This window comes from Telmatherina bonti, assembly GCF_933228915.1.
Source record: "Telmatherina bonti genome assembly, chromosome: 19".
Classification (NCBI taxonomy): Eukaryota; Metazoa; Chordata; class Actinopteri; order Atheriniformes; family Telmatherinidae; genus Telmatherina; species Telmatherina bonti.
In genome coordinates, this window is record NC_136617.1 from 24,605,904 (window position 1) to 24,621,130 (window position 15,227).

Below are 15,227 nucleotides of genomic sequence, written 5' to 3' on the forward strand. Positions count from 1 at the left end.
CGCACGAGTACTCCCCACAGGCTACAACGCTGCATATCATTCTCCACCGCTGCAGAGCAAAACCATTTAATTTTCAAAGTGGGATTTAACATCTTTGAGGTTTCTGCACACTCAAAGAAGTTATCAGTTTTCACTCAGCAGCAAGGTGGATTTACAAGATGAGTGTGTGTGTGTGTGTGTACAGATTGTGTGTCTTTTCTGTGACAGATGCCAGAATAGGAAATCAAAACTGTGGCATTGTAGATAATAGCTTTCATAGGAGGTGCTGATTTAGCCTCAAAGGCCTGAAGCAGCTGCGTGTTAAACGGTCTAAATTTTCTGTCGCTGTGAACAGTGAAGTGAGGAAAGGGCATGAAGTTAAGTTTAGGATCACAAACCTGTGGTTTTCTCATCCTCAGGTGTTAAACTAACAACCTGATATTTGCCTCCAGAATCTGATGGCCTCCAGTTGAACCCATTCTTCCTTACTCCGGTGAAAAGTCTGTGACAAAAGCCAGGCAGGATCAACCAATCTCTGACGAGAAGTGCAACATTCTCTTCAGACACACGTAAACAGCTTGCAGCCTGCATCTTTTCGGCTTCAGCAGTTCTGGAGACTTTGTTTCCGGAATGCATCATGTTGATCGGTTGTTCATTTGCAGGCTGCTGATGCTGGATTTTGTGGCGAAGGATGCAGCAAAAGACTTGTCTCTGATTCCTCCAGTGCAAGTGTAGCTGCATGAAGACCCAAGCAGGACTACTCCTCTGTCTGTTCCATTTTTTTCTGTTTCTTTTGCAATCAAACCAAGGATTTCATTAATTTTTCTAACCGCTTAATCCAATGAAGGGTCGCGGGGAAGCTGGAGCCTATACCAGCAGTCTTTGGGCAACAGGCAGGGTACACCCTGGACAGCTCGCCAGTCCATCGCAGGGCCACACAGAGACAAACAACCACTCACACCTAAGGGCAATTTAGAGTGACCAATTAACCTAACATGCATGTCTTTGGATGGTGGGAGGAAGCCGGAGTACCTGGAGAGAACCCACGAACCCACTCCAGCCAAACCTCGCCCCAGCCAGCTGGGAGGCCACAGTGCTAACCACTATGCCACCGTGCAGCCCAAGCGTGGATTTGATCTCCATTTTTGTTGGTTTTATTGATTTCCTCAGTTTGAGTTCATAAACACTTTTTCATTTATGTTCCAAACTCCAGGAGTACCGTGCAAAAGTCTCAAGTCTGCAGTTTAGCTTCTAAGGAACCAGACTTTCTAGCAGTCTTGTGAGGTTGTCTTCATCAATAGTTTCCAGGCGTTTTTTTTTTTTTTTTTTTTTTTACAGTGTTTTTACAGTTTTGCTTTTTGCTGCTATTTCACTTGTCCAGTCTTTGTTCCCGAACACTTTAAGAATTGTTTTTGAATTAGGCCACTTTTGATTGTACTATGACTGATTCAAACATGAGACCTTCACTTTATCCAAGCAGTGAACCAGTTTTGTCTGTACACACAACAGACAAAAACTGGCACAAAGACAAAAAAATTGTTCTCATTTTAGCTCAATCTGCAAAAAAAAAAAAAAAAAAAAAATTGATGGCAAGCTCTGCACAAGTCTGAACCAGGATGTAGTCTCCCTGCATGACAAATATTTTTGCACCAACAAAGTGATTCTTAAAGAACAATTAGGTGAAAACACAATATCTCAGCATGATATGCAGTGAGACCTTTAGAATATTCAAGGAAACTGAACAGGTTGAGGACAAAAGAAATGCCAGACAAAAAAAAAAAAAAAACCTATCTGCAGAAACACTCTCCATGCAGACTGACTTCAAAAAACACTTTTAAAGAAGCGGAAAAATCGGAGGGTTGCTGAATTACACAAGAACCGGAGTGGAAGTCAGTCACAACAGGTCTCATGAAGAGATGAATCCTCCACAGAGCTCAAGCATTTTTTATGCAGTGTGGGGTCATCTTGACAGAGAAGTGAACACAAAACCGCCAATATCCAAAGAAGAGCTTCTGGGTGTCCCTCAGGAAGTCTGCAGAATATTCCTGAAGACTGTTCCATTTTTTTCTTTAATACGCTGTATCTCCATGTTTCTGTGACCCACTCCTGCTATTCCACACTTTCCTGGCAGCATGGAAAGAAATGAGAAATCTGCAGCTCACATGCACGAGTTGTTTTCATTTTAATCCTGCCAGGAGGAGGTTTAGATGAGGTTATGGTTGCTGATTCTTTTTCCCAATAAGAAGTTAATTAAGCGTTTATAACAAGAGTTGAGAACGAGCTCAAGTCTTTTAGCCTATTTATTCATCTAGAATATATATAATTTAACTGTATGCCTTTTGCACATATTTGACTCCAATAGCTATTTACAGAAACATATTTATGCTTAAATTAGAGGTAGAGAATTCTGTTAGAGCTTAGATGACTAAAACGTCAAAATGGGGTCTGAGTGCACAGATTAACGACATATCAAGTATCTCAGCTCATGCATATTTTCCACTATTTAATGCTCTAAAAACAACGGGCTGTTTTCTCGCTTCTTCCCACGAGATGGCGCTGCAGACCCATCTGAGCTGCACAGCGGTACACGCTTTGAACAGAAAGGGTGCAGTGCTAACACACCGACCGTTCCTGTGCAGCTTGTGGGCTGCAGTGCCGAGAGAAGTGTGGTGTGTGTGTGTGTGTGTGTTCTCCCTGGCAGCACCTTGGACAACGCCAACCCGGTGAGTCATCTGCCACTGTATTCAGGATGTGTTTGGATTCAAGCAGCAAGCCTTGCAGTAATTAATAACCACATATTTGTGTTTGTTCAACAAAACGAGCGTGTTTAACTTCCCTGTAACTCAACCCTGCCTGACACACGACTCAGGCAGGAGCTGCTGATGGAAAGAAAAAGGTGTTTGTGCTTGCACCAACAGAAACTGACAGCAGGTTGACTCGGCATGTGTGTCATCTCCCTTTGTTTCTTTCTAACTCCTTCAGCAGGATGATGTTGACTTTAATGTTTTTGTTTTTTATTTTATTATTTTTATCATAAATGCTCGACGCGGCTCTTAGATCCCGCGCCCAGAATCACGGGGAGGCCTGTTGGAAAGAGGTGAGGCATTACATGTCTTAAAAGCTCCTTTTAAGTGATGCAGATGTTTGGCAGAGAGCGGCTTTATGTGGGTGAATCTCATTGTGCAGCGCTCGCTCTCAGCCTTTGGCTTCATCGTAGGGCAGCCAGCCAGCGTTGATGAGGATGACTAGATGGCGATTGACAGCCGAAGATGCTGCCAGTCAATCAGCAGCACTGTCTGCCCCCCCTCTTCTTCATTCTCAAGGGGATAAGATATGTCATCCTCCCATGTGGCATCGCACCACTCATCCCTCCTGCCTACACCATGCCAAACCCTCCTCACCCTACTCCAATCCTGCATTCCAGCTTGCCTGTGCCATCCATCCCAGCTTGCTCATATCTCTAAAAGTCACGTTTATTTCCACCTCCTTCTCATCCCCTCCTCATTCATCTGCTTGCTTCTCATGTTTGATATCAACCACTGCTTCCAGTCTTTGTTTGGATCACCACAACCTCACTCTAGTCATCCCAACGTTTGGGTTTCACCGCGAAGCTGCTGAAAGATCTTGCCCATCTGCGTGTAGCAGATGGGCTTGTTTTCTTCCTCTCCTCTTCTAGAGGACTGACCCTCATTTATGTGCCCATTGAGATGAGAATACTACAGAAGAGAGGTGAGGATTGGTTATCTCTGAAGCATTTTTCCTTTTTTTTAAATGCACTTGTCAGCAGACATCTCAGTAGCCCCAAAGCAGCCATGAAAGGCCAATCTATCCTGACACAGCACGTGTTAAGTGGCTGCTTTAACAAGCTCTGCAACTAATTGGCTGTGTTTGAGCTCTCTATTCATTAGCAGTTGGTGTCAAGCCATAGCAGCAGACAGGTGTGGCCATTTCTTTTGGTTTTAATCTTTTTTACGTTTCTCTCTCTCTCTTTCTCTTCTTTGTCACTATTTCCCGCCTGACTTTTGCTGCGTCGCGCTCTCTGTGATTTTTTGTGTCCTGTGTCATCAGAGCATGTCTTCCACTCCAGCACGGATCTGATTAGCTATAGAAGCAGACGTGCAAAACGTGTCATCGCCCCTCACATGTTCACACGCCCTGCGTATGTGCCACCTAATTAGCAAGAGTTCATTCCTCTTCTACCTGTGTGGATGGAAGATGCGAATGAATTAGTTCTGACCTTGTGAAATGAGCATGCACTTGCATTCGTTCTGTTATTTGCTGGTCAGTTGCAACACAAGTGAAGGTAACAGTTTTAATTATTTTAAATCATTCCCAAAAAAAAAAGCAACTGAAAGTCAATAAATCTGTTTGTTTTAGTAAAAGTTTCATATGAATAATGGATTAAATTTAGATAAAATGAAGTCGATATTTTCTGGATTGCTTGCTGCGATACAATCTGCGTAGAAGGGTTTATGCAAAAAAAAAAAGTATCAGTTGAACACATTTATTTGCTCATGTTAACTTCAGCATGATTCAGTCATTTTTTTGTCAATCTGCAGTTGCTGAGTATTTCATAGCAGGTGAGTTTATTCTAACCTGTTGATTAAAAAAGACAAACAAACAAAAAAAAAAAAAAATCAGCTATCCGCCACCATTTCTGTTCACCTTATCATGAAGGTTGCTCGATGTGTGTGTATTTTTAGCAGCATGGATCCTGAGGATCAAATAATAATGCAGAATAATACAGTCAGCAGTGCTTCCACACACTACCTGCTCCTCTGGAACTTCAGGTTGTTTCTATGACCCTGATGGTGATACAATATTTAACTCTGTTCTGTATAAAGGCCACAACTACAGTAGTTGGCATGACACTATCAATAAGTTTGTGCTCTTTTCAAGTAAATTAATAACAACATCCATTTTACATTTAGTTAAATGTTACTGCTCATGAACTCCATGCTAATTTACATAGGCATGGTTGTTAGGAAATGCATCCACTAGAGGGCAGTGCAGAGTTCAGTGTTCACTTACGAAATCTGATGTTGGCATCAGGTAACAGCAAATGTAGTGATGGTGGAGGAGATCATAATAATGTACATCCCTTGGAAACAAAATAAAAAAAAAAAGGCAGAATATATGAGATGGCTTTACTCAAAAAGTACAACCAATGAACTGTCAGTATGCAACTGCGAGCACTCTATAAAAATACAGAAATATGCATTAAAAATATACAGATGATGGACAAGAAGCTCCATCCATTTGCATATTTAACATTTTGCAAAAACTGAGTTGTCTACATCATTCTCTATTTTTATGTCTCTATATGAGTCGGTGTGTTATCATTATGTCCTTCACCATGTTTTTTGTTGTCTACAACAGACATTAGAAGCGAACTCTGCACTGCCCTCTAGTGGATGTATTGCCTAACAACCAGGACATTGACGATATCTAATACTTGAAGTTAAAGGCCACCTCATAGTTAACGCCAGTGCATGGTTTTATTACCAGATACTTTAGCATTGTTATGTTAATCTCTGCACTGCCTTCTAGTGGATGTGTTGCCTAATAACCGTACCAACATAAAGCAAGCATGGAGAGTATGTGGACAGTGACGTTCATTGATGTTTGGTACCTGAGGTGTGTTCTTAACACATATTTGTGTCTATGCTTGTTTTTGTTTTGCCTTTTTACAAAAATGTGGCTGCTCCTCCATTTATCTTTCTCCAGACTCATCAGGTCACGGTCAACAATACTTAATGATTTTATTTGCAGATGCTTTAGCATTCTTACGTAACAGGGACTGCTTGATTATTTTACTCGAGTTTATGCTCAACGATTTTTGACTTTTCTTTTTCAACTTTAAACTTTACGTACAAATTTTTACCTTGTTAAATTAATCTCCGTTAAAATGTCTGCACTGAATGATGTTCAAATGATCTGAAAGACTGCATCCACTTAACCCTCATTTCACAACAAAGCATATAAATGTATTCTTTTTCTCAAAATGTCAAGCCACTCCTTAAGAATAGAACAACCTTTTTACATGTTGCTGATACTCTGCTTTAATAACATTACGCTTAACTGCTCGGGGCCTGATTAGTTCCTCTGAACTTGCATCTGACGATTTGGACCAGCAACTTTTCATCTGTTAATGGATGAGCTTTCATTTTGCATCTTGAGTGTCCTTCTCTGCAGCGATGTGCCATGCACATATCCAGCAGCCAGGCATAAATACCGCTTTGATCTGCCCACAATAGAGGAGCAGCTCAGGGATAATGGTGAGATCACCACTTCAACTCCCTTTCTCATCCACTCCCTGGACCAACACTGGCTGTAGTCAATGAGCAAAGCATTGTATCAGGAGTCAATAGTGGAAAAGGGCTGCAATGAAAGCAAGCCATTATTGAATCAGTGACTGAACCATCTCTGTATACTTTACATTATTTAAAGGATGCTTCAATCTAAACATGAACTAGCACTGTGATGGAAGGTTGTAAGTCAGCACGAGGAGTATTTGTTGTGTGCTACAAAAAGAACAGCTAATGCCTTTGTTTTGATTAGCGGTTTGACCCCAGAGATAGACTTGGCCCACTCGTTTTGTCAGCGAGAGACTATAGGGGAGTGCTGGCATTCCAACCAGATTCCTTGGCAGCCGTTTCGCTCAGCAGGGATCAGCTGTCTGCCAGAGCAGATTGCACCGGGGATACCGACGTCAATGTTTTGACAGCTGACCTCAAGAAGGTGATCTTTTCATGAAAACCACAGTGGAGCAGAGTTTAATACGTATCAGTTTCATCGCTGGTTCAGGTGTGAGGAATGCACATCGATCAGTCTGATGCTTACGGAGTCTGGAACTCATTTGGTCATTATAAGGTGCTTCAAACAGCTTGTGGCAAAAAGCAAAACTTCCTTCCAAAAGATGGGCAGTGATACTCTTTATTTCTTACAGTAGCTGGAACCTCTGCAAGGTTATATGTTCGAGTTTGTTCAATCATTTTCTCATTTACTTTTACTGAACCTTTTTTTTTTGTGAACGTTTCACATCAAGCAGGATGCTTAATGGAACCGACTGCATGACAGGCGTATACCAAAAGTTCTTAAAGCAACAGTATGTGATGGTTATGTAGTGAGACTAGGGTTGTGCAACCATAAGAGAGCAGGTGCAGATACTGGCTGAAGAAAACCAAACTAAAATGCAGAAGCAGCTTGTGTAAAACAAACTACAACAAACTCAACAGATTACAAAAGCAATTTTCGCAGCAACAGAAGTGATATTTTTTTCTGTATGATGATGCCATCAGTCTTGTGTTGTTGAGAGGCGGTTTACAACATTTCTTCGGTTCAGTGATGTTTGCCTCGGTTGTTGAAGGCGGCTCTATTAAGGTCTGGACTTTGACTGGAGCTTTGCAACAGCTTGATTCTTTTCTTTTCTTTTGTAGCCATTCAGTTGTACATTTGCTGCTGTGTTTGGAATCGGTTTCATTTAGCATGACCCAGTTCCTGCCTAGCTTCAGCTGTCAGGCAGATGGTCTCACATTGTGACTCAGTACTTTAGTATACAGTAAAGTTCATCCAACTCAGGCTGCCCAGGTCTAGTAGCCTCAAAACAATCCTTAATAAACTACCTCCACCACCGTGCATGACAGTTTGCATGAGGCACTTGTGCTGAAATGCTGTCTTTGGTTCTAGACAAATGTGGTATTGTGTGATGCAGCCAAACTTTCTTCTGGACGTCTTGTGGATCGCTCGGATGCAGCTTTGTACATCTGCAGCTGTGCTGCCATGTTCTATTTAGACAAAAGAAACTTTTATTTTCTGGCAGCCCTTCCAAACAAACCATACTTGTTCAGTCTTTTTCCCGGTTTTACTGTCAGGAAATAAAACATTTAACGTTCTAACGGAGGCCTGTAGAGGCTGAGACGCAGCTTTAGGCATCATACTTTCTGGGACATTCGATGCTTTTGAATGTTTCCCAGCTGTTAATAGTCTAAAACAGAATCACAGACTGCAACTATTTGGGATTTCCCTGATGAAGCTTCTCATATTAATAACAGATACTGATCACTACTGATGTCTTTCCTTCTTTGCTCCGTGCCAACACACACCTGAATGCTCCTAATCAGCAAACTGCCTCAACATGACGCGAAGGTCATGTGGTCCATTTCCGTGAGAGAGGTAGGTGTTGCATACTAAGTCCTCTTATATGTTATTAGCAGATATTTTTATAATTTCACACACTATTTAATACCAACTTGTAAGAGGATGCCACCCTTCCTTGTGCTGTGTCTTAATCCCATCCATTTGGTGTTTTATGTTCATGCTTAAACAGGATTAAAATGCTTACACCAGGACAGCCAAGTAGTCTACGTACATTGCCAAGAGATTACTGTATGCTGTGTGGTCACAATTGCTGATCAAAAATTAATTGCATTTTATTAGCAGTAGCTTGCTGCTATTTATCCAAATATTTCCAATGTGAGCGGTAAGTGTGTATGTACATTTTAGCTACACTGCTTTTGCATTTCAGATTACCTGCTAAGAAGCTGATGGTTTTGTATTTTGTCCTCTTGCATAAAGCTTTAGAAATGAACAGAGAAATGAAGCTCCTTTTTTTAAAAAAAATTTTTTTTCATTAAACTGTTAAAAGAATTGTGTATTTGCTTTTAAAGACACCATTAAGCAAATTTATTATTTATCAAAGGCAAAAACTCAAAATAAATCTAAACCAGAGGTTGAAGATGCTTGTTGACAACTGCTGTTTGTGCAACTTTTAGGAAGCTTCTTTTGCCTCAGCTGTGATCATTAGTGATGTCTGCCTGTTCTCGAGATAAAAGTGAAAGCACTGATGTTTTCATTAAATGACAGACAGGAAGCATCTGTCAGAAAAAAAAAAGCCTTTAATCTCCAGAAACCACCAGAAACTCTGAGTGCATTAGTCTTCCTTAAGAGTTTTAGACAGCAACGCTCTGCACCTGTCAAGGAACACAGTGCTGCATCTCTATGATCATGCAATGTGTGTTTTCTTTCAAAATAGAAATGCCCGAAATTCTACACAATATCAATAATTAAGTTGTTGTCATTTGTCAAAAAATCTGGATGCTTGGTTTGCTAAAATGAAACAGCAACAATCGCTCACTATCTTACACTTTTAAAAGAAAAAAATGTAATATTTATATAGTTAGTAGAAAATTCAACCTCAAAGATTCCATCATACAGATTCAAGACACACACACACAAAAATAAAATAAAATGAATAAATAATTAAATAAAAAAACTGGGGATGGTGGGCAGGTTTTGGTCAAAACAAAACGATTGCCTTCTTTACATACACAAATAATGTGCTTGTTTGCAGATGCACCTTTAAATTCAGCATTTACCCCACACACATCACTTTTCTTTTAACTACTTGGGCTTACATTTTTCCTCATTTTCCTTTCCTAAGTCCTCTGTGTGTGTGGGAAAAGCTGGGCGTTTTTGCATTTGCTCAGAGAGACTGCATGCAGCTCGGCTTGCATGCTCAGTATCGGAAGTCTGAAACTCAGATCGCAATCAGAAGGACTGAGTGAAGGCGGCAGAGGGAAGGGACAAACAACGATTCACCCAAACTCAACAAGTGCGGTTGACAGAGGGCAGCAGATACAGGGAGAAGAGTGTGTGAATAGGAGGAAGGCGTGAATGATAGCTACGTCTACACAGTGCATCTCCAACACACATATTCACTGTGATCTCTATATTCATGGATAATTCAAGCCTGTTTCCCAAGCAGAGCTTGTATAGAAGCATCCTATAATTCTATTTAGTATTCCAACCATTTACTGCATGGCACACCGGCAAACACCCACCACTGTCAAGATATATAACAGGTTTCTTGTCCGTGGAGGTAATAGAAGTGGCTGTGGAGGAAATCAGGGGGTGACAAGAGGTTAAGAAATGGATGAACTCGGCTTCATGCAGATTCACTAGTGTATTAAACTGTTTGCTTCCTTGAATATGTTTGCTGTGCACAGCCAGACCAGGCCATGCTTAGACTTAGAGGCAAACAAACAAGAGGATGCAGAAATCAACTGATGACGGGTGAAGGTTTTTTTTGTGCAACTGCTTGTATGTAAAGCACATTATTTTATATTTAATGTCTAAATAAGGCATAATGCTGCAAGATGAAGTATGATCCATGGGCAGAGTTTGGTTGAGTAAGTTTCCAATTATATGCATGCATTAGGCTTGTCACACATTACAAAGACTATTTCTTTAGCAAATATAAACCATGGAGCTAAAATTAGCCGATGAAAGCCCAAAAATAAAATAATAAAAAAAATTGAAATGCTTAAAAATGAATATCCTCAAAGAATACTGGAAGGTATTAGCGCACTTCTTTTTTTTTTTAGTGTATAAGATCATTAAATAAGTCAAAGAATTTCATTGTGTTGTGGTCAAGGGCACAAGCCATAAGATGGACACCCATGATCTCCAATGTGTTTGACTTCACAGCATAAAGACTTGCCATTCAGCACAAACTGATGGAACCACATGGGGAAGGGATTACAGAGGGAGACCTTTGTCCAGTTTTACAATAGGAGCCACATTCACTTTAATATGAAGATATTAAGCCATATATTAACCTTGTCCAGAGGTGATGTCGACTGGGTTTGGATGGGCTAGGATGGACTATTCAGCGGTCGACAATATATTTTACATTCACTGCTGTGCTTCCATGAATGTAACGTCCTTGGAAAAACGAAGACATTATATTTTTATCTAATATAATCACTTCATGTTTGCAGTGATGGAGGAAGTGTCTAATGCAAACACTGCATGTGTAGCATGGCTTCAAGTTAGAAGTGTAATCCCAACCACACTCTCAAAAAATAGAGGTACAAGATCGGGACATTTCTGTACCGATAGGTACATTTTAAAGGAATGTTCTCTCAAAAGTACAATTCTGGTCTCCAAGAGACCAGAAGCACACCTTCAGAGTATGAAAAAGGGTCCAAAGTGACATAAAGTTCAAATTTGTACCATTTTAACCATAAGGGTACCTACAGCATTGAAAAATGTTTGTTGTGACAAAAACTATTGTTAGCAGCAGTGCTTTAAGTGGGCCGGTACGCAGCGGTGCGCAGTACCGGCACTTTTAAATTCTATCCTTTTGTGTACCGGGACTTTTTTTTTACAGCGTAAAGTGCATACTGGGACTTTTACCAGCGTTTCTTCAGCAATCAGTAAACCCCCCTATGACTTCATCACATATTACAACTGATATTTGATGATTTTATTTAAAAAAAAAAAAAAAAAAAAAAAAAAAGTTCCTTCGAAAGAAATGTATTGTTAATTTTTGAGTTTTTGAATATTATTTCTAGATTAAAGATACGATAATATTGCTAAGTGGCATGGACCAGGCCTAATGCTGTGAAAAACATAACTTGATAAGGTACAAAAATAGACCAGAACTGAAGGGTACAGAAATGTCCCTCAAAAGAGTACACCCCCAGCGACAAGCATTTGTACCTTTTTAGGTACAAGCTGGTACCTCTATTTTTGAGTGTCGAGGACCACAGTGAGGGTATGCTCATCTTGTTGGCTTGTTGAGATTACAGATCAGATTTTTCAGTGGAACTTACAGACAGTTGTGTAACAGGACTCCGCAAAGAGAGCAAAGCTTCTGGAGTGTAACCTGGAACAAAGACAACATAACACATCACACTCGTTTTAAAATCTTTACACTGGTTTCCAGTCGGTCACAGAATAGATTTTAAAACTTTAATGTGAGTTTACAAATTCTAGAATGGTTTAGGCCCAGCATACATCTGTGAAATGCTCAGAGAATATAAACCAAGCAGAGCTTGAAGATCAGAGGACTCCGGTCAGCTGGTCCAGGCCAGAATCCAGACTAAACATGGAGAAGCAGCATTCAGCTCTTATGGAGATTAAACTTTCACCAAATGTAGACCGTTTCAAAGCCAGGTTAAAGACTGTACAAAACATCTCAACTTCTTCTTTTAACTGGTCTAAATTGCTGCTTTTAATAATATGAATGTTGTGATTTTATACATCCTTTTTTAAAAAGGATTTTTTAACACCCTTTTAAACGAGTCTTGATTTAATTTCAACTGTTTCCCAGTTTGTCTTTTTCTTTGTGGAACTGCTTTTATGAAGAAAATGCACTTTACAAAATAAACTTTCCTTACCTTTTCCTTAGCTTTTTCCCTTAACAGAGCCAATGAAGATGTGTTTCTTCTCCTGCTCATAGTCACCTTATTAGGCTGAAAAATGATATCTTATAAAAGAACTGGAAAGATAAAAATCTGGTTACAACTACCCCTTTCTGGTGGCAATTCTTGATGAATATAGCCTCAAAATCTACGTTTAAACTGCCTGGAGAATCACAGTTGAATGAAACTCTGACCTTCTTGCTTTGTTGATAAAACTGCTCCACAAGATGCGACATAAAGCTTTCATTTTCAGACATTACTGTGGGTTTCGAGGATCTTGCAGCATGTCCTGTTGTATACAGAAACCATGTATTCCTTTGGTGTCAGAGCAGACCTTCATATCCTCATTGTGTTTATTGTATTGTTTCTACATTTGGATCAGACTCATTATAGACTCTCTTTAGCTGTCTTAAGAAGAGAGAGAGAGAGAGCAAAGACAGTAGAGGGTCTTGGGAAAGGTCTGTCAAGGGCTCGGCCCCTTGTTGCCAAGCAGACTCTTCCCAGACTGCTTGTCCGTGCAAAGGCTTTGCTTCTCCATGACTGTGGACAGAAACTTGTTGGACATGAACTCCTGGTGACAAATGGTGATGTTTCCCTTGGCTAACACATGTCGGTGCTTGCACATAGCTTGAAGAAACTAAACTTTGCAGAAATAAAACAGAATTTCACTAATTTTCTTCCTCCGTGTAACGTTTATATGTTTTTCGCAACTCTGACGGTACAACAACGGTTTCGAGTAAAGCTTCTTTGATTGCAATTATTTCAGTGATCAATATAGAAGACGAGGACACTGCAGCTGATAGACAAATTAGTTTAATGTGTGAAACAGACGACTGGTGAGGAAACTCAATACTAGAGCAGGTTGTGGGGAATCACAAGCCAGCTATCTTCATTTAGTCAGAGTTTAGGAGGGAAGTTCAATCAGATGCAAGCTGGAATTGCAGAAAAAGATGCAAAAGTTTCCTTACTCCCCCTGCAGCCCCCACACCGCTTGCAGAAGCTTTGCAGTCAATAAATATCCCAGACAATCTCCCCTTTCCACCCTTATATCAAGCAGACTCTAAATCCAGTCTGGGATGCATTCACTGCTATCTGATCTCGGTTGTCACACTGCAAGCAACACACACTCACAGTTACATACACAAACCTCGGGGACAACGCACCCACCCAGTTTGCATGGTTGCTTCTATATTTCATAACATGTCATGTACCGGTGTGAGATATGGTTCCTGATTTCATTTATGTGGAGCAATGGTGGCTCTCTTATCTGTAGTGCAGTGAAATAGCTGTGGATCTGTGTCGTTAACACGTCGGTCTTCAGCTGATGGAACGCTTAGAGGGCCACCGTGGAAGCAACAGCAGTAATGAAGAGTTGTGGTGATTGTGGAAACGTCTCGGTTTAACAAGCCGATGATCCTTCTGGATCAACCAACACTGCAACTTCTAAATTTGGGATTTTATCATCTCTTTATTTTCACACACACAACGGGCATCAGCTTGTATTATAGTTGAACTTTGTTTATTGATATGGGAAGGAGCAGAAGGGAGAAAAAGCTAAAAACAGCAGTATCATACACAAATGCTTTTCCTTACAAACAGTGTAATTCTGCAGGAAAGCTGGAAGTTGGCATTTTTTCAGTGCTTACATGGCCCAAAAAACGTTTTAAAATTTCATGTCAGTCAGAGTGTTGGGGGCTTTGGCCCAGCTTCTTTTGAAGGTACCTTCTTCTAGGCTCAAATCCAGGCGTGACAGAGCCTTTTCAGTTGCAGCTCCAAAGTTGTGCAATAGTTTGCTACTCCGCATTAGAGCAGCCCAGTTTGCTTCAGGCTTTAATTCTTTGCTCAAAACTTTCTTTTTTAGCACTAGCTTTTGAATATTGTAGAGCTTTATAATAGTTGGTTTTTATGTAAATTTGTCTAACAGATGTTATTGTTTTACTATTTACTGTATGTATTGTGCGGTTGTTTTGTTGCACAGAGCTTTGAGAAACTCGTGTATTAGTAAATGGGCTATACAAATAAAAACTAAACTTGAACATTTAGTCAGTTTCAGAGTCAAAGTCAGAGCAACACAACCAGAATACTTCATATAAATAATATAACAATATTTGGTCGATGTATCTGTGTATCCCTATATATTGTTATCATAAAAGAAACATTATGTTTCTGGATAATTGATTTGTCAGTTATGGGATCATTTGATCAGCCTTTACAAATAAAAATGGGGCTGGGAACCTTTTGGTTTACATTCTTGGGTTATTGTAGCCTGTTGGCAAGGCATGTATGCTTCCATTGACTAAGGTTAATTGTCCATTAAAGTATTAGGTCACCAGTTCCAATGATGTCCTTCCCCAAATGGAGACTAGTACCTTGATCTTGAAGTCTTGTTTATGAGTAAGGCGGAACAAATAGAGTGGGAAATGCAGTGGACCAATGTGGTGTCTGCAGGGATGCTTGCTCTGCAAGTGTGTCATTGTGAACAAGAAGCTGATCCAAACGAGCAAGCTCTCAGTTTACTGGTCAGTCTACGTTGCCTAACCCCATCTATGGTGGGAAGTGACGGAATTAACAAGGTTGTGGATGCAAATTGCCAAAATGAGTTTCCTCTGCTGAATGTGTGGGCTCCTCCTTGCAGGGTGAGACCTTCAGCCTTCTGGGGGACGCTCCGAGTAGAGCCTCTGTTCCTCTCTAGAGGAGCCCGATGAGGTGGTTCAGGCATCTGATGAAGATGTCTCCTGTTCTGGGCTTGCACCACCAGGGGGATTCTCTGGGAAAAGCCCAAAACACACTGAAGGGATTATGTCTCACGGCTAGCCTGGGAATGCCTTGCAATCCCCCCAAGATGAGACGAAAGAAGTGACCAGGGAGCAAGCCTGGACCTCCCTGCTGAAACTACAGCCCCTGCAACCTGACCACAAATAAGTTGTGGAAGATAGATAGATGGAAGATAGTTTTTTTTTTGGGGGGGGGGGACTAAATGGTTTGATAAATGGTGTCTTATGGACTTTTGCCAATGCAACAATACTTTTTCCTTGACTG